Source organism: Pseudorasbora parva, chromosome 16 (genome assembly GCF_024679245.1).
Source record: "Pseudorasbora parva isolate DD20220531a chromosome 16, ASM2467924v1, whole genome shotgun sequence".
NCBI classification, from domain to species: Eukaryota; Metazoa; Chordata; class Actinopteri; order Cypriniformes; family Gobionidae; genus Pseudorasbora; species Pseudorasbora parva.
Window position 1 is genome coordinate 37,723,298 of NC_090187.1, and position 20,768 is coordinate 37,744,065.

Sequence of the window (20,768 nt, forward strand, 5' to 3'; positions counted from 1 at the left end):
AAGCTAAGCTCTGTATGTAATTATCCGAAACCCAGATTCCACTAATTTTCACATTGTGTTAGGGCTCGTATCTTAATTGCAATCACACATTCCTGTACGGGTGGGGGGAATGAACCAGACTTTTTTTTTTTTTTTTTTTTTACAGACTTTGTCAAGATTATTAATATCAGAGAGAGTGGCATAATGGTGTCAGTGCAAAGGAAAAGTGGGGCTCCTGTCTGGCTCCTCAAGCTTTACAGGAGATAGATAACATTATCCCAAAACAGACAAAAGTTTGTCAGTGTACACTGCAATGCTTCGCCATTCTCAGCAGACACACTGCAGGTAATGAGATAGCGGTGTGATGACTTATTAAATAGAGCAAACCTGCTGCTTGGCTTTTTCTCATTACCTTTTCACTCTTTTTTGTCCCCTTCTCATCATCATCCCTTGGAGCCAATGAGACTTGTGACAAAGCTCCCACCATGCAATTCTCTTTCCTTGCCGGCTTTCATCAGGCGATTTGGTGGCGAAATATGAAGCCGATTTTATCTCGCTTTATAAATTCACAAAAGGCCCCTGGAGTGGCCCCGTGGAAGACATACCGCATCCCAACCATGTGCCATCACTATCGCTGATCCCCTGCAATTGATAACGCCACCTCTCCTATTTAATGATTTGACAGGCATCAGACGCCAGTCCAGCAGCCACGCTGGGTTTTTTTTAATATACTTTTCTTCGTGTCATAGCCTGTTTACACAGAGTGGGTCAGAAGAAAGAAGGTATCTGCTCTATCTCCCTCTCTGAATGTGAGATTTATATTAAAACTGGGCTCAGATGCCAGTGTGATGCTATTCTTAGTCCTAAATTTCTAGGAAAAGCCCTCTTTTACTTTACTCCCCTCTGATAAACACCTTTAAAAGTCAATAAAACATATTTCTAATGCAGGCAAATAGTGACAATAATAAACAAACAAATAAATAAATGTTCGGATTAAAAAAACACTATTAAAATTGTAAAATGTTGAAATTGTTTATCTGAACAATTATGAAATCTTTTTCTTTTACTTTCAAGTGCAAATACAAACCCTGAATTATTTCAAACATAATCTGTACTGTATTATACCACCATCTAACCAGTCAAAGAATATTAGTGAGGTTAAGCGGGAAGATTGCATTAATAAATGATAATAAATTCTTTTATTATTAATAATGATATAACATATGTATTAAGATGAACGTAAATTGAAATCTGATTTGAATTGTATCAATGATTTATTGTACTGATAACTTTATATTTTATTTTTAAATGTTGGATTGGGGAAATTATATTCTGTAATTGTATAAAAAATTAACATTCTGTATTGGTCTTGGTAGTTCTATTTCAAAATGAATAAAACTGAGTTTTAAATTATAATTATGCAGCATGTTTTTTTGTTTTGTTTTACATTTACATCTCACATTAAAGTTCAACATTCTGACTTTTCACTTTAATTATTCAATATTCCTATCCAAGATTAATCAGTCCAAATATCAATCATCTGTACAATAGAATAGCATGAATATTTACTATATGGGCTGTGTCATTTATTTTCATTATAATGAAATATCAGGTGGATAGGTGTTTCCAGGCTTCTTGTCTCGCATTATTTGATCTAATTTTTCCCCCTTTAAACTTATTTCACAATAATAGATTTCAATTTACTTTTGATGTCAAAATCTCAAAATTTGAGAAGCTGTCATGACAACTAAGCAGGTGGCACAATAATCTAAAATAAACCATGACAACCTGTTATCACAGTGAGAGTTGGCTCTGACAACAATCGTCTCTGTTTATCAATAATGTAAAGGCTTACAAAATTGATATGCAGCAACAATTTTGAATTCATTTCATTTTGGCCACTTAGGTAATGAGAATTTTTAAACATCAGCACAACAGTCTCCAGGATACTAATAAATCTTTCATCGCCTAATAAGTGATGTATTATTTATCGGTATTCAATTTTTCATGTTTTGGCTCATTGATCGCACAGAGGTAAAAAAATAAGTATGAACCGTATGAAACCGTAAGGTTTCTTTTAGGAAATTCAGACAGAAATGATTTCTTCCTGACAGCCTTTAAAATGTGACTGTTGCTCTATTTTTTTACATTTCCTTTTTAAATAGTATTATTATTATTATATAAAACAGGGGTTCAGGAAGAGGTGGATTATTGAGTTGTAGCCGTGAACACATGGCTGTGCAAATTAACTTTTCCCCCCTGTGCTTTCTAGTAAAAGCCAGGCAGCCTCCCCCCGGGGAAGGAAGTCAGCAAGCTCCTTTGCAACACAATCTCTGGTTCACAGGGTTCCAGTTTGATCAGCCTTCCATGTAAGCACACTACTCTTGATACTCATTAGGTTTCCTTCATTAAAAAGTTTGATGTTTTTCACAATTCCATGTCTTTTATCAACACATTACGGTGAAAACTGTTAACTCTTTCACCGCTCAGAAAAGCCCTTTGAGTATATATATATATCTAACCATCAGAAGAAGAAGAAGAAGAAGAAGAAGAAGAAGAGGAAAAAAAGCAATAATCATTGTCATTATCACAAATCTGCTCTTGGTCTGTTGGTCCTAAATAACTAATTTAGCTGCAAAACAGCTTCATCTATTTTGCCTATTCATTATTCTTCCCTATCATATATCTAAATACAGATCTTCAGTTTATAACTGACAGCTTATTACCTCTGAACACATGCTGATAAATTTAATTCCAATGAGTTAGCTTCAATTTTCCTATCCTATTACCACCTAATATTGCACCATGAGGGAAAACACTGAGCTGATGGAAAATCGGAGCCAACAAGGAGAGAGAAAATAACAACATATTTTTATGCCTATTATTAAATGTATTTGTTTTTAAGTTTGACAATTAAATTATTATTATTTGCTTATTTTAATTAATTTATAATAATTCCTTATTTTAAAATGTGACCCTGATCTACAAAACCAGTCATAATTCGCACAGGTATATTTGTGGCAATATCCTCCTATACATTGTATGGGTCAAAATTATGAATTTTTTCTATATGCTTGTATTTTGTCGTATATATATATAATTAGCAGTAATATGGCTAAGGATTTAAATTGGGAAACTTTAAAGGTGATTTTCTCAATATTTAGGTTTCTTTTCTTTTTTTGCACCCTCAGATTCCAGATTTTCAAACAGCTGCATCTCAGCCAAATATTGTCCTATCCTAACAAACCATACATCAGTGTTTTAGATGATGTATAAATCTTAAAGATTTTTTATTTATTTATTACCCTTATGACTGGTTTGGTCCAAGTATTTTTATTTTTTTATTTTTTTTATTCTATTTATGTTTCTTAGACTGCTAAAATTGTCCTTTTAATTTAGATATCATAATTAGAAGCACTATTTTGCTTAAAATACTAAATACAATAACAATTTTAAAACTGTCCAGCTTTTACACACAAGCAGCCTTTGGTGACACTGTTGAGGAGCCACCCTCTCTCTGCTTTATGACAAAGGACAAGAGACTTCTTCAAAGAAGTAGAAATGCAACTGAAACGCATGCCATCAGAAGAGAAAATATTATTGTGCTTAATGTTTTAAACATAATGGCACACAATGCACTACAAAACTAATAAGCCTCCTTCAGCATATACCCCCCACGAAAGCTGCATTTAGAGCGCTGTTGGGTCTCTTATTTGCCAAAAATAAATAAAGGAGCTGCATACTCTTCTCTCTTTTTTTTGCTTTGATGTTGCCCTGAATAGCACTCAATTAACAATGTGGCTAATGAGCCCATTAAGGATGAAAGACTTCTCAACAGGTATGAGAGGAGGATGCTGTTCTTGGAGTCTCGGGGCTCAGCGCTCAGTGCAGCAGGAGTTGCACACACTGCTCCTTTACAGAGGCTCGAGAAGCAAAGCCCTTGTGCTAATATCAAACAGAGAGAGGAATTACAGGCGTCTTTTCTCAGCACACTTCAACGACCGAGTAAAAGAATCATATATCCGGGCAAATAGAAGTTGAAGCCGCGCGGGATTTATACATTTATTTTGTGCGCGTCATAATGTGCCTAAAATGATTAGATGTTGTTTTTAAAATAAAAAAATATTGGAGCAAAGTTTAACCCGATAAACGACCGAATAAGAAAAATAATGATTTGCGCAGATATGTAATTTGCATATAAAGAACGGCTGCGTTTGAATATTAAGATACGATTTGTTTATTAAAATAGCGAGGAGACACTGTGCCAAACCTGACTCTTTATTATCTAAGTGCTGGCTACGTTTGTTTTCTTGCTGTGATAATTTTATTTTCTCCAAATAAACATAGCCTACTTGCTTGTATTTTTACGACCTTTAAATTTGTGTCTCAACGTGCGAACGTAACCTATTTATTCAGCCCACGTGAACTTAAAGACATAAATAGCCAACGGATGTGAGTTATCTCCTGTGCGCAGATCAGTGATCCTTCAAATAAACGCACGCCTGGCTGCATGGAATTTGGAAAAATACAAAAATTAAATAGGTTTAATCACACGTACTAAAATAAACATATGATCGTCGAGACGTTGATCAACCACCCGCTGGAGTTTGGTATAAGCTAATGGTGTGGATGTTTGATGATGTGTGTGATGGACTTTTTTTCCCTTCTTCTTGAAGAAAAGATGGACCAGTCTTGGTCTGTCGTTCTGCTCTCCCTGCACAGGAGTACATCAATCAAATATTATTATTATTATACTATTCATTTTATATTTTATTTTAAAAAACGGTTCTGTAAAAAGAGCGAAGTGATTATGCTTTGTAATAATAATAATAATAATAATAATAATAATAATAATAATAATAATAATAATAATAATAATAATAATAATATACACACAAATGCCAGATTAATTAAAAATATAAAATTTGTATTTTTTTTTTTAAAGAACAAAACATAATTTTACTAGTTTAAACACATTTTATAAGTTTATTATATGGGTCAATTCTGGAAGAGGAAACCTTTAAAAAAAGTGAAATTCTTGCAATTATATTTTATGAAGAGGAAAAAGTAATTAAAGAGACAATAAAAATACACACACAGCCCTTTTGGTTACAACATGCCACTCTGTTTTGTTAAGTCCATTGATATCGGTAATAATGCTTATAAAAGTGACATCATGATTGGTAAGTTAGTATGATATTTAAGGTTTGTTATTAATTAACATTTACAACAGCATCAGAGCTCTAATATATAGCCTAATATTAGGAATATTTCGTGTTTGGAGGGGAAAGAAAATATAAACAGGCCTATAAATATATATGATTTTGTTTTACAAATTCTGCGTTTCATTGACATTTTTTCCGACTTTGCGTCCATGATGAACCCAACCTAAAATAATTAATTGCGTCTTGAATTTCCAATTCTCAAAATGGCGAGAATGTTAGAACGAAGTTCTTTTAGATGAGAGTTCGACGCTCGTGTCTTTCCCGGTGCTTACCGCCGCTGCATCTAAAGTAGATTCTTCAGATTTAAAAAGATATGGTACTCTCCTCTCCATCCATCAGTGATGTTACAACCAAAATATTTATATTAAAAAAGAAAAAAAAATGATATAACGTGCAATCAAATCGAATTATAAAGATATTAGCCGACTAATTGCATTTTTATTAGCTTGTGAATAAGATGGTGCTGTGCCAAACATTGTGTGGTGACAAATGGACTGATGCAAAGGATGGGGCCAGTGTCTGACCGAATGGGGGGCCCAGTAAACTGATTATGAAAATGTGCAGGGCAGCACTCTGTTTTAAACTCCCAACCTCAGCACTTCAGCTTGAACACATCTCTCTCTGAATGATTTTCCACTATGGTGCATCTGCAGGCGTTCTCCTGGATGCTTTCCAGCTTTTGTTGTGCTGATGTGCTGATTATTAACAGAATTTATTGTATTTAACTAAACATTTGCTTGAATATGTATGCAGTGTGGTCTGCAACATATTGAATTCTTGCTTTTTTGTGTTTAGTATGTGTTGTGTTTATCAAATCACGGCACAGTTTACATTTCATGAATCGTTTCCAGATAAGTTGTTTAGGCTTGTGGGTGTGCCTATTTCTTGCCTTATTTTGCATTGCTCTGAATAGTCCATGCACTCTTTTTATTATTAAGGAATCTTTTGTGTAAAAAAAAAAAGATAAAAAAAGATTTCCCCATATCAAGCTTTGAACGCAATGCTATGCATTACACAGACATTCACCACCAGCATGCAATTTTCAGATTCAGCCTGCCACTTACTGTACATTATCCTGTTCCCTGGTTTCTGAATAGACTGAATGGAAAATGTACCAAATAGCACCATTTTGCTTTCAAAATAACTACACCCATCTGGAGGAGTAACAATGCAAATAATATGGAATTCACTGACACGGAGAAGCTAATAAATAAACAAACTGCTCGGATGTGGAATAAAGTTATTGAGACGTTAAACCGGCACGTCTGAGGAAGTTTCCGAATGTTATCTGGAGCTTCAGCTCGATGATGGCTCGAGGTGTTTGGAGTGTGAATCTGCTTAAAGCAGCCAATGCAGGAATACGTGGCATATGCTAAATACAGATAAGAGTGTTATTTAATAGATCTGGAGAAAAGACCCGTCCACATGGCTCAATGAATGTGCTTTGAATGTGCTTGATAAGTTGGCTTAAGCTGAATGAAGTATCCAGTGCAACACTGAGTTGCTGTTTGAGCTTGTGACAAACTTGCTGTTTAGTTAAGCCTGCATCCAGGGGAGGGATTAGAGAAAAGCCGTCAGGATCAGCCTCTGTCTCCAAAAAAATTCTCATCACAAGTAATTGCATACTCCCAAACAGGGCCAAATCAGAACGGAAATATTAATGAGCGTCTTTTCGTGGGTCAGCAGTACTATGGTTGAATCTTTATAAAACAGCATGGCTTGTGTGCGTGAAGATTTACTTCCATTACGGCTTTCTTACTTTGCATTTTCAGTTAATATTCATATAAACCACACCAGAACCTATAAATGATCCTCTCTCTTCATGAAACATGCAGTAGGCGGAATGCCACATATTAATAAGTCGTATGTCGACATTCCCTCGTTGAGTTCAATAATAACTTTTGATTCAAAATTCAATTTTAGAATTGAAAGTGTTTGTTGCAAATGAAACATATACAAGAGTGTTTTCTCTTTGAGGTCCTTAACGGCTATGGAGTATAGAGGTGATGAGAAGGGCAGCTAAGCTTCTTTTAAGCTTCTCAGACCTCTTAGAGGACTGAAGCTTCTGAAGCTTGAGCAGCTATAACGTGAAAGACTGAGAAAGTCCTCCACTGACATAAAATGGCTGCTTGTTTAATTGTTGAATTTCATTCATTTCAAATTCCTGTTGTAACATCTAAAAACTAGCAATTGTCAAACAATGAAAATTCAAATTCATATAAAGTTGAAAAGATATATCAAGTTTAATTTACAAAATATGTTACTTTGCACTCATTTCAAAAAGTTTCTGTCTTCCAAAGCGTAACAACTTCGCCACCAGAACTTTCCATTAATCAGGCCAAATTGGCTCTAAGGTATACACGTTTTTGGGGGTGTAGAGAGCCATATCTCTGAAGCAATGCTGCACAGAGTTTCTGGCATATGGGCTGTCTTGTCAAATCAGCCTGTCTCAGCTTAGCTTCTTTAAAGTCACACTAATGCTGCCATAGAAAAAAAGGAAAGAGAAGTCTGATTTGCAGGAAGCCTCGGGCGATGGTTTTGAGGAGAGCATGATAAGCAGGGGGTGGGCGCACATACTGATCCATTTCTAAAAGATGAGTCTGTGAGCGGTTCTGGTAGAGCTGTTATTTCATGTTTTTTTTTTTGGGATACAGGCACCCTGTTCTCTTTGAAGTCACTGTCACTCATGGGAAGACGGTGAAGGTGATGCACTAGGGCAGCATGCCCTCTTGCATAATTCTCCATTCTGCCTTACCAGAGGGGCTGTGCAGGCTGACTGGAGCATGTGTCACAGTGGAAAGCAGCAACATCTGCTAACGGACAATGAGATATCAGAGGTTTGAACCTGATTAAAGGCTTCAGAAATATTTGCCATCCAGCCTTTTAGTTCCAGCAGCAGCTATATCATTATGTTTCAGAGAGAGATACGTTTTTCATGCAATATTCACACTGTAAAGTGCTAAATATTCCTCAAAGTAAATAAATAAATGCACATAGTACAGCTTAAAATTTGATATAGATTCTACTGCCAATCAACAAAATATCTACTTTAAAAGAAAAACGAAGAGATGCGAAATATCCTTATTTAGATTCAATAGATATTTCTGGTCAAGTGACTGCTCAGCGGTCTGGGCGACGGCCTTTGACTCCACTGTGCGCGGTTAATGAGCTTCACTTCTCCTCTGCTCCCCTCATCTCACATGCATGAAGCCTGTTAAAACAGACGGTTAAAGATATTCAGCTCGCCACTTCTGTTTCATTAAAGCCAATAGCAATTCAAGATGGTAATCGAAAAACCAGAACCAGTCAGCCTGTATCCGCTGAAGAGAGTTCCTTAACGTGAGAAGCGGATTCAGTTTCTTTTATTAAACAAGAACTGATAACCAAGTGGCTCGTAATGCAGTGGTTTATTACTGTGTTTTGCATGCTGTTTAAAATGCTTGTTCAACAAAGTATTCACTGAAGGAGAAAAGTCTTTCTTTGTATAGAACTTTGAAATGTCGTCCTATGCTTTCCTTGAGGAAAATGATGATTTTTTTCCCCGCCATCGTTACTGAGGTAATGTTTGTTTAAACGAGCCAATTATTGACTCCTCATAAAGCCCCAGATATTAAAAGGCAGAGTAGTACCATCCGGACTTAGAGTAATTTATTCAGTAATATGGAGATATGCGCGGTGCTTGGAAAATATGTCAAAGGGGCATCTCTTTCACACCCCCACCTTCTAATAAGGCAGTTCGGCTGGCCTCAACTGTAATATATTTTACCAATAAAGCAGCAGCAAAGCCTGTGTGGCCTTTTGACCAGGACTGAGCACTCGGAAAGCAGCAGGCAGTCGCTGCTAACTAGGCCGTCTCCTCTCTCTAATATTAGCTACCTGTCCCCTTGGCTCCGCTCAACACGGAGAATGGCTTAGCGCTTGATATTTTCATTTGGGCTCTGCCAAGATGCAACACCCCTGCTTTAATCTTGTGTTTGACGTTAAGCTCTGTGTCACTGAAAAACCTGACTGAACTTCAACCTTAGGGTGGTGCTGTCATACAAAGATGATGTGGCTGGGGAGTGGCAGCGCCTGGTCCGTCCTTGACCCCAACTATTGGCCAGTCGAAGCCTTTCCCCTGCCCTTTTTCTAACCAGGCCAGCGCACTGACAGGTGAAAATTTAGCACTGAGGGCTCAGAGCCGGGCCTCTCTTGTTCTGCCTGTTTCCGGCATAGTGCCACAGACAAAGCATCATCACGATTTTCACTTGAATAAAAGAGGACAAATCCCCCCAAAAATGACCAGACTTTGACAGCCATTGACCTTCGAACTCTGTCACGCACTTGTCAACCACAGGATTACGGACAGTGATGTCTCTATTCCGATTCAAATGCGCAAGTTTGAATAAGACGTCACAATTTGCACGATCCTGGAGGCCTTTGTTAGAAAGAGTGTCACATATAAGAACAGAGGCGGAATAGATAGCGAGAGAAAGGCTTCATTATGGTACAGATGTCGCCATTTGACAAGCGGCTGAGAATGTCTATTAAAAAATGGAGAGGATAATTGTTTTAAATGAACAAAATTAATATCAGCACTTTCACTGCACATAATGGCACTGTTAAGAGAGGTACAGTGGCTGAACGATATACACATCTTCACAAACAGTTAAAGCACTCGACGCACACATTTACACACAAAAGGTGATACTATTATAACGTTACATAAGCAGAGACAGTCAAAGACTGGCACGGAGTCAGATCTCCCATGCTGAGCGAGACTCCATCACAAAGACAAGACAGGCTTTCCTGCTCTATGATCCCTCTGACAGCCGTTTTCTCTCTCTCTCTCTCTCTCTCTCTCACACACACACACACACACACACACACACACACACACACACACACACACAATCACTTTGCCTCTTCTCCCTCATCATTTAGTCGGCAGCCCACCTGACTGATGCCGGAAAACCAATTGTTCGCCATAGCATCAATGTCAGTCTATTACTCCATTCGCATGTAATGACAGCCTGTCCTTTTGGCACAGATTATAGTGCTCTGTCTCAAAGCAGCAAAGTGTGGAGTTTCCCTGACCTGCACGGGGATGAGTGTAAACACCCTCATTTAGCCACCAAAACAGAATACATTTCACTGATTAGGGAGTCATTTTCTGTCAAACTAATCACAGAGCGCTTGGTACCGGCATCAGAAAGAGAGTGCATTATTGATCTACTCAGCTGAAGCACATTGTTACAGAATGTGTGTGTGGGGCTCTTTATCTGAGGCAGGAGACGATTTGGTGTGCGCAAGCAAACATAACAACAAATGCGGCTTATATAAAGTCTATTTACCACACCAGACGTAAATATGCATTTTTTTTTCTAGGCCCCAGCACACTTAAAAGATAAAGAGGGAGGGGGAAAAATGGTTTCGCTGTGTGGGGACGACATAATGCATCATTATAAAGCATAGGAGCGCAGGCAGCGAGCGGCATTCGGGAGTCATTACCGAGCCCCGGGTCTGCTCCATTTGCCATGCCGCATATGTGAAGCCTTTGTGGAGGTACTACATAAAAGTAATCTACCATTTCAGGCATGACTTCCACTGCACTGAAGACAAACCTGTGGGCTTTTCCGTCATTATCAGGGTGACAGGTCCACCTGAAAGAAAGCTTTTCCCTCTCTTTCATTTGCGCCGTATAGATATTGATTGTAATGGGAGCAAATTTCTCCCCGTCATTATCATGCTGACCAATATCAAAAGACTAAAATGGCGCATTTAAGAGTCTCCTGCATAGCAACCGCAGATAAAGCACATTGTCCTGACCCTCATTATACGCAGCCAAACGGCGAGCTGCAAGCGTCTTTGATCAGCCATTTGAGCCTGACTGAAAACTGCATGTTCACCACCACAAAGTATCTCTCTGAACTGACTAATTGAATAGAGTTGGCCGATTCTATTATGCCACAATAAAGTCAGCATATTTCCACAGGTTGACCCTAATCATTGGAATGTGTGGTGGATTTAATTACCTCCACTGAAGTAACCAAAAATATGGCGGAGATCAAGTGAATTATGCCCCTTTCTGATATTGTTCTCTATACTTAGAGCTTGTATAAGAAGGTGACATGAGACTTCAGTCAAAACAAAAGCCAGAAGCTACTAATGAGACTTGTTAGTGATGCTAATTTATGTAAATGTTATTAATTACAGACACCTATCTTTCATCTGTGCCATTTGGCGGAGAAGTAATTAAAAACAACAATGAGAATCCCAGCAGTGGAAAAGCAAACATGATCAAAGGATTGCACAAGGAAAGGAGAAAGACCCTGTTCCTGAACTACGCATTGCCATGGGCAACTAAGGCCTCATTAGAGTCAGAGACATTTGGTTGATCACCAGTTAACCTGATTTGCTTTTTTTTCCCTTTTCATTTTCATAAAGGCCTCGCACCTCACCGCCACCTCCTCTCCCTCTGATTGACAGGGCTTGCTGGCAATCTACGTCTCTGTTTCGCCACAAGGTTATAAAGGCCTCCATATGATCAGTTACAGTATTATGTCACCAAACAACTTCAAAATCGCCCCATGTTGGGCGGAAAGCCACGGCCGTCTTTGTAGCCCTGCAGAAGGGCCCTTTGATAGGAACAAGGGCAGGAATTGTGGCATGTATCATGTGAGCTGAGGTAGAGCACTGGAAACAGATACGGAGAGATCAATAGTCCTCTCTGCTGTGCCAGCCCTCAGGATATTGACCCAGTCTCCATGGAGGACCTTCCATTTTAAAGAGTTCACTGAAGATAAGAGCTACTAAGAGGAGAAGCCCTTTAGTACTTTCGCTAGCATGCTTATGACCATGATTTCCTCAAGACCTCCAAGGTATTATTGGCACCAACAATAAAGAAAACAGAAAGGAATCACTATGCTCATTTTCAAGACAGGACATTATATTGTAAGAAACATTGTTTGTATATATTGTTTGTTACATTGGATAAACACACACACTGTATATACATATTTCCTTTCTCACATGCTATTGCTTTGGTACACCATATTTCACACTTGTTTTGTACTTCTGCAAAGTGAGTTTTTCCCCCTTTTGTTTCACATAATTATACTGTAAATTGCTGTTAATCACTGTTCTACTTCAATAATGAAGAGCAGGAGCGGGCATGGGAGGAGAAACTTTGGAATACAATACAGAAAATGAAACATGAAATGAATGGGATCCACCTTTCTGGCCCTTTCTCTCACTCTGTAATTTGTGGTATTTAATGGAGGAAATCATTGTGATTTTGTACAATAATTTGAGATGGAAAGTGGAAAGAATTAGAACCAAGATCTGTTTGTATCGTGAAATAAAATAAGACTACAAACCTTCAAATAATTACACCATATTGTCTCTTCTTTTCTTTTTGTGTACTTCCAATCACAACTTTCTTGTTATTCCACAGAAATGGGAACTTAATCTGAACGGTGATTTATTGCTTAAATATATCAATGATATGCATTTCCAACAGAAAGCGAAGCACAAAAAGAGAAAAGGAAAGAGAGTTTGATGATGTTTTCCTCATATACCTTTTATCAGAATTAGCTCATTCGCAACTATTATTTATGATGGTAACTAAAACAATTTACCAGTGGGGTCAATGGTAATAATTAGTACCTATTTCCTTTATTTTCAGATGTGTAATAATAATAATAATAATAATAATAATAATAATAATATTAATAATAAAATTCCCAACCAAACACAACAGCATCACATTAAGATGAAGAGATACAATTTGACATTGTTCCCAAATGCTTGGTTGGTTCCTTAGAAGGCATTTCAAAATTAAACCATTTAAGGAATTTATTTTAATTTCTTCTACTGATAACTGATCATTCTCGCCTCAAAAGACTTGAAGCCTATGAAAGGCATTAATTAATTGTACCCCATTTCAACTTAATTCACATTTAATTTCTACATTAACATTGTTATTTGGACATTCAACATATTTTGATTGCTAAAAAGATATTATTCATAACATTTTTAATTGACACTTAAATATAGGCATACATCTTACAAATGTCTTTGCATCATTACTAATAAATGCATTGTCAAATTTCTTAAGTTTTATATTATAGTCATTCGTAAAATGCATGCATATACTAAATATGCAAAACCTAATTAGAAAGAGGAATAATTCAACTAAATAAAACAGTCCAGTCCAATGAGAATACGAGGGGTGAAGGTTGTTTAAAATGGGAAATTAGCTACTCATCACAATATTATTCTACCCACAATGAAAGCAAGTCTTAGGGGTGGGTCGATAAAGGTTTGACAGCATTTTCCCAATTCATTTTCCTCGGCTCTCTAAGGCAGGCTCAAATCTAACCATTGATCGCAGTGTTAATCCATAACCAAGCTCAATCCACCCCCATGGAATGTATCATAAAATAAAACCGATAATAGGCAAAGGAACTCTTGACTTTCCAAATAACTGGGGAAGAGTTAAGCACAGATTACGCTTTGGTTCATTTAATATACACTTACGTACCTCACTAAAAGCACTCAGCACTGACACCGCCTTGATTTACCATGCTACACTGTTGGGTATAACAGTAAGTGTTTTGTTTGTGGAGACTGATTTATTCCTAGAAAAAGTTAGCACAATTGTAGCAAATACTCTAATCCTGCAATTTACACAATTTTAAAATGCAAAAGTGAACAAAAAGCCTCTAAATCCAACTGAGTCCACATTATTTTTTACTCTCCTCTGTTTTTCTTTTCCAGCTGAGTGACCTCCTCTGTTGGTACAATCTGACCCCAGACCATGAGAGTTCAGCTTTTGTCTACTGCCCAATGACCAGAAACAACCTTCCCGAACGCTGGAAATGTCAGACTAAACAGATCCTCACGGCATCACCTCAAATCAGTGCTATTAGTTCCTGAAGAAAAACAAATTGCTGTCAAAATGTTGTAATTCACACTCTGTTGCACTATTAAGGGTAACGTTTATTTTAAAACATCTTTCATCTGTGGCTTTATATTTATATTAAATAAGTGATTGAAAGTTTGCTTTTTTTAAAATGTGTTCAAATATGTTGTTCTTTGAAAGTGTAATGATTAAAAATGGCTTGAAAGTGTTCAAACCCTTTTTTCACCCTTCTGTCATAATGTGAACTTAATAAAAAATTGATTCAAGGACACACATTTTATCACAAAAAGAAATGGGCGGCCTTTGTCTATAGACATTTTTTTCTTCCAACAAGAAACATGTTTCAGCAGCCGCTGACAAACGTATGATTGATCCTTGAAAATGACCCAATCCAAACACAGAAGCTGATAATGGTTTGAAAAGATGGCTCTATTATGGGATAGTATTTCATGTTGTGGAGAAATTGCTCCTAATGAGCCTTGTTCTAAAGGCCTGCAGGCCTGCCATCCCTCCCCTTACTCTCCAGACCTCCAGGGGTTAGTGTCTGTGCGTCAGGCCCCCATTGTTGCCTGCCGACGGATAATGTCCTTATTAATTGTACCTCTTTGTAAGGTGTCAGCTGCAGCCTTCGATTGAGACGGATGGGTCCTCTGGAGTCTGCTCTCTGGCCCTCTACTGCTAGCCTATCTTTAGACAGCACACAGGTGCACCATTTCTCATCCCGCAGCTCGGCACTTGCCCAAGGCACTCACTGTAATATGACCAAAATTTTATGAAAGAGGAGAAAAGACACTAAAAAGAGAAATACTAAAGGTTTAAAAAAAGAAGTTTTGTGTTTGCATGTGTGAAGGTTAATACGGATAAGCTGAATAAACTGCTTCAGTAAACATCAATCACAGGGTAATGTACAAAGCAAAATGTGAAGGCAAAATTAAACAAAATCTATTAAACATCAATTAGGTTTGTGACCTTAAAGTGAGTAACTGAAATGTATTAAATTAGTTGTGACAGGACTGTAGTGTTTCATTTCAGTGACTGTGGTGAAATGCTGACAGAGAGGAGGTAGAGAGTGGGAGGTATAAACGCCTTTTACATCTGTCAAAATGTGCAATGCATCTGATGTTACAGGTGAAACGCAACCAAACATTTCAATCTGTCAAAACTGACCCTTTTTTTCCCCTTTTCAAAAAGTGTACAGCTAAATCAAATGTTTGTTATTTATTGTATTCTAAAAGTAACATTTACAGTTCATAACGATGTATTTATGTATATTTCTTTTCCTTAAAAATATGATAGTTTAAAGCCATTTTAAAAGTTTGTCTATATAAAAAAAAAATGATAAAAGTTGAGAATGTAGTACAGAGGAACCTTTGATCTAAAAAAGAAAACTAAATAAAAAAAAACATCTTGTTATCTTTATGATGAATGTATGTAATGGCAAGTAACCCCAAGTACTGATGTGGGGCAGTCTGAGGTGACAAGGTCCATCGGTGTGGTCCAGACTTTTCATAATTACCTTCTCTGCTTATCTCAGAGGAAGCACTTGTGATCCTAGAGTATATGGGGCATAGCTACATTGGGATTTTCACAACAAATGCCCTGTCCCATGGCAGTACGCCATAAGCCACTGTCACTTACCTGGCCCATTTATCTCTGTAATTATGCTCACCTGGACTACATGCCTGAAAGTAATTTAGTCATTAGTTTCAGTGCAGCTTGTTCCTGTTGAAAGTCAGCTCTGGAACTTTATGTATCCCCCAACAGTTACTATAATCATAACCATTTACTCATGAATAAAAACAGGTCACTGGTCGTGCGTAATTAAGCACAGACTGGAGGCAAACAGGCAAGTATGAGAACTGCCAGCCACCGTGTGTCATGTGCTGCTGCTGCTGTAAACTGTGTGAACAGCTTGTTTACATTTCTCCCTCGTAATTGTAAGAACAAATTAGCGTACAGGTATTCGTCAGTATTCGCTTATAAGATAGGCCTATGTGTGATACAAATAGCTATCGCAAGAATATGCCAATTTTAACTAGGCTATACCACGAACGATAATATGCCCGGTTAGCCTACTAACTATATCCACCATAAAAAGTTCCTAATAGCGAGTCCACACACTAACTACACAAAGGACGATAAAACACTGACAGCCAAACATAATTCATAACGCACCAGCAGGGCCTTAAACACGTACGTCATCGTCCGATATCGTTTATGGTGTAAACGCACATGGCAGAAATGTCCACTTTTAAAGAAACTGAACAACAATAGTTTATGTTTTGTTGGTGGATAATGTTAATAAGGCAGCCAACATATCAGAGAGCAATAAGGAAAGCAAAAGAAGAATTGGAAATGTCACTAAAATAAATAACTAAGCTATTTTAAGAATATCCCTACACAGAATGGCAAAACGCAAAAACTGTCAACAAAATTACGTTACCTGATTGAAGATTGGATATGTGTGGAGGTCTCTAGAATCCTTTCGAATTTTCAGTCACATCAAGTTCAAGACATAAACAATAGAATAATAAGCTAGATTTCTGAATCAGAATGTCGGTGTGATATCCCGAATGTTATTCCGAAATCTTTTAGTTCCGCGAGAATTTGTCATGTGACTGATCTAGCAGCGGACACTTTCTTATCCCGATTCCCGATATGTCACTAAGGGCCCGTTTTTCATACGTGGCTAAACTCAGTAATATCTGATTGTTGACGATTTGGCTTGATCTCGAATTGTTTGGTTCTTCGAAGCTCATTCTGGACTTGCTGGCAAAAGGTCCGTTAGCTTAAACCTGCTCGGGAGCAGGCTTATTTTATGTCAACACAATTGAATCTTGAGGTGATACCTAAAATCTGTCCCAGCCACAGCTATACTTTATTACAAGACTTCATTACTGAACCAGGGTCAATAATAATTTTAAATAGCCTAATAATAGGCCTATTATAAAAGTTATTTTATTTGTTTAAAATAATATTTTAATGTTGTGTAAAATTTGTGTATAATAGGCTACTAGTACAATCATTTGATTGGGAGATTTATTTGTGACTTGTGATGGAATAATTACTTTATAATTGTATTGGAGGTTTACACACGTTATGCAGTTAATCTGCGTCGTGCATTAATTTGAGTGATGACGAATATTAGGCTATAGCCGTGGCTCTTGACTGACGATCTTGACTGTTAAGAAACTTTAATTAACACTGTCACGTTACAAATCTGCTTCAAATTGAATTAAAAATTAAATTAAAACATTCAAAAAAATTAAAGTGTGTACAAATATGATAAAAATCGTGAATATAAATAATTGGGAATCAGTTCTTTAAAATATAATGCACATTTAATGTATCTTTTATGTTGGTTTGCACATTTGTCTGTTTCCTTATAATGGTCCTGACGTGGCCATACTCAATTCTAGTCAGAATATGAGTCTGAAACCTGCCGCTCCATTGGGCTGTGATAATGGGGCGTGATTCAACCGAACCAGGAAAGAACTCAATTGGATAGACCTACAACCAATCAGAGCAACAATGCATTGTCAATGTCAACAGAGAAAGCATAGACTGGAGGCAAACAGGCACTGTGTTGCCAAGTCAGCGTTTTTTTTCCACGGATTGTTCTTTATGTCCACGGTTTGAAGCGACTATTATGTGATATAATTATTACTCTGGCAACCTTGCAGATTTATGACCTGCAAGGTTGCCAGAGTAATAATTATACACTGTTTAATAATAGGCCAGAGGAGAACTGGCACCCCGACTGAGTCTGGTTTCTCCCAAGGTTTATTTCTTTCCATCATGCCCTGATGGAGTTTTGGTTACTTGCCACTGTCGCCTTTGGCTTGGCTTGCTCAGTTGGGGACACTAAAATTATGATCCAAGTTATTCAACTAAATATACAAATAAAATGTATTAATTTGGTCATATTTAATTCTATAAACTATCCAAATTAAACTAGCCAAATAAAAATTTGTTGCAATGTTGTTCTGTTTAACACTGTGAAGCTGCTTTGAAACAATCGTCATTGTAAAAGCGCTATATAAATAAAGTTGATTTATTGATTGATTGATTGATTGATTGATTGATATATAGACCCATGAGTGCAAATTTTAGCAGGCAATCTTGCCAAAATAACACACATTTTAACACAACAAACCCATTTTTAGAAATAGGGCTTATTCAACTTCTTTCCTATTTAGATATGTGGGCAAATGCATTTTTGTCTGCATGCATTGTTTTAGTTTGGCAGGGATGCCGCTAGCTTAGCTTAGCATAATGAATGGAATCCTATGTTGACAGCTAGCATGTCCCAAAATGTGATAATAAAAAAAAAACTAATTAGAAGTAATTCACAAGAAGTAATTAGGTGGGTGTGTTTTTTACTCTGGACATGCTAGCTGGCAACACGGGATTCCATTTATTATGCTAAGCTAAGGTAGCAGCGACCCTCCCACACAAAAACAATGCATGCACTGAGACAAAATGCATTTGCCCACATATCTAAATGTAGGAAAGAAGTTTAATAAGCCCTGTTTCTAAAATGGTGGAGTGTTTAAGAACAGTTTGTTTGTGGGCAAAACATGTAGACTAACTATTAATATTTCTTATTTGTCGCACCACAAGTGCTGCATAATCTGTCTATTCCGATTCACAAACAAATGACTAATATAAGTAGGCTCCTTTGATGAATTTAAAAAAACTGGCTGCATCTGAAATCACTTCCCTATATTAGTTGGGCCTAGGTAAAAACAGAAGGCTATGTGACAAAAGAACTGTGTCCAAATTCACAGTACTATAAAAGAGTAGGCAAAAAGTATCCAGTTGACCTACTACTTCTGGTGAGATACTATCCCATGAGGCCACGGGAGAGGATTCCTGGATGGCTGTGAATAAAATGATGAATATAGCGATGGTAATGACAACATGGTGCATAGTATGTCCAAATTACATTCTACACAAATTCATACTCAATGTTGGGGTTAACGCATTGCCCGTGAGTTATGTAATCAGATTTTTTTTTTTTTTTTTACTTTTTTAAGTAACACGTTACTTTTAAATTTACAACAAAATATCTGTTCGTTTTTCAAAGAAGCAACGTGTCACTTTGTTTTTCCATTAAGCCTAATGACTGACAGCTCTCTCTTCATTTTTTGTTTTATTGCTGAAGTAAGAGTAGCACAGCTGAAAGGTTTGTTTGATCTGCGCCCTCTACTGTATAGGTGTGAATTTGTATTTCCTTCAGCCTGAAGTATATTCATTTCACTTTTTGAGGTGAAAGGACCTTTTTATAGTAGCCAAAAATCAAATCCTTCTCAAAAAATTAGCATATTGTGATAAAATTCATTATTTTCCATAGTGTAATGATAAAATTTTAACTTTCATATATTTTAGATTCATTGCACACCAACTGAAATATTTCAGGTCTTTTATTGTTTTAATACTGATGATTTTGGCATACAGCTCATGAAAACCCAAAATTCCTGTCTCAAAAAATTAGCATATCATGAAAAGGTTCTCTAAACGAGCTATTAACCTAATCATCTGAATCAACTAATTAACTCTAAACACCTGCAAAAGATTCTTGAGGCTTTTAAAAACTCCCAGCCTGGTTCATTCCTCAAAACCGCAATCATGGGTAAGACTGCCGACCCGACCCTGTCCAGAAGGCCATCATTGACACCCTCAAGCGAGAGGGTAAGACACAGAAAGAAATTTCTGAACAATTAGGCTGTTCCCAGAGTGCTGTATCAAGGCACCTCAGTGGGAAGTCTGTGGGAAGGAAAAAGTGTGGCAAAAAACGCTGCACAACGAGAAGAAGTGACCGGACCCTGAGGAAGATTGTGGGGAAGGACCGATTCCAGACATTGGGGGACCGGCGGAAGCAGTGGACTGAGTCTGGAGTAGAAACATCCAGAACCACCGTGCACAGGCGTGTGCAGGAAATGGGCTACAGGTGCCGCATTCCCCAGGTCCAGCCACTTTGGGCTACAGAGAAGCAGCACTGCACTGTTGCTCAGTGTTTTTTTTTTTTTTTTTTTGAATGACAAGCAAAATTTTGCATGTCATTCGGAAATCAAGGTCCCAGAGTCTGGAGGAAGACTGGGGAGAAGGAAATGCCAAAATGCCTGAAGTCCAGTGTCAAGTACCCACAGTCAGTGATGGTCTGGGGTGCCATGTCAACTGCTGGTGTTGGTCCACTGTGTTTTATCAAGGGCAGGGTCAATGCAGCTAGCTATCAGGAGATTTTGGAGCACTTCATGCTTCTGAAAAAGCTTTATGGAGATGAAGATTCCGTTTTTCAGCACGACCTGGCACCTGCTCACAGTGCCAAAACCACTGGCAAATGGTTTATTGACCATGGTATTACTGTGCTCAATTGGCCTGCCAACTCTCCTGATCTGAACCCCATAGATAATCTGTGGGATATTGTGAAAAGAAAGTTGAGAGACGCCTCCATAACACCTCAGCAGTGCCACAGGCTGATCGCCTCCATGCCACGCCGCATTGTAGCAGTCATTTCTGCAAAAGGATTCCCGACCAAGTATTGAGTGCATAACTGAACATAATTATTTGAAGGTTGACTTTTTTGTATTAAAAACACTTTTCTTTTATTGGTCGGATGAAAAAAGGAATTTTGGGTTTTCATGAGCTGTATGCCA

General features: G+C 37.6%; 1 long non-coding RNA gene across 2 annotated transcripts in view; it reads right to left on the reverse strand.

The window, feature by feature from the left end:
* LOC137043603 (uncharacterized) overlaps nucleotides 1–17,001 on the reverse strand; it is a 131,835-nt gene extending 114,834 nt beyond the window's left edge. Inside the window, exons 1-2 of one of the 2 annotated variants that reach the window (XR_010898535.1) lie at nucleotides 16,553–17,001; nucleotides 14,711–14,860 (exon numbers count right to left, since the gene is read on the reverse strand). This is a non-coding gene — a long non-coding RNA (uncharacterized lncRNA). Of the gene's footprint in view, nucleotides 1–14,710; nucleotides 14,861–15,625; nucleotides 15,851–16,552 lie in introns of those variants that run through there. The other variant, XR_010898534.1, reaches the window with a different exon arrangement.
* Between the last annotated feature and the right edge of the window lie 3,767 nt (nucleotides 17,002–20,768).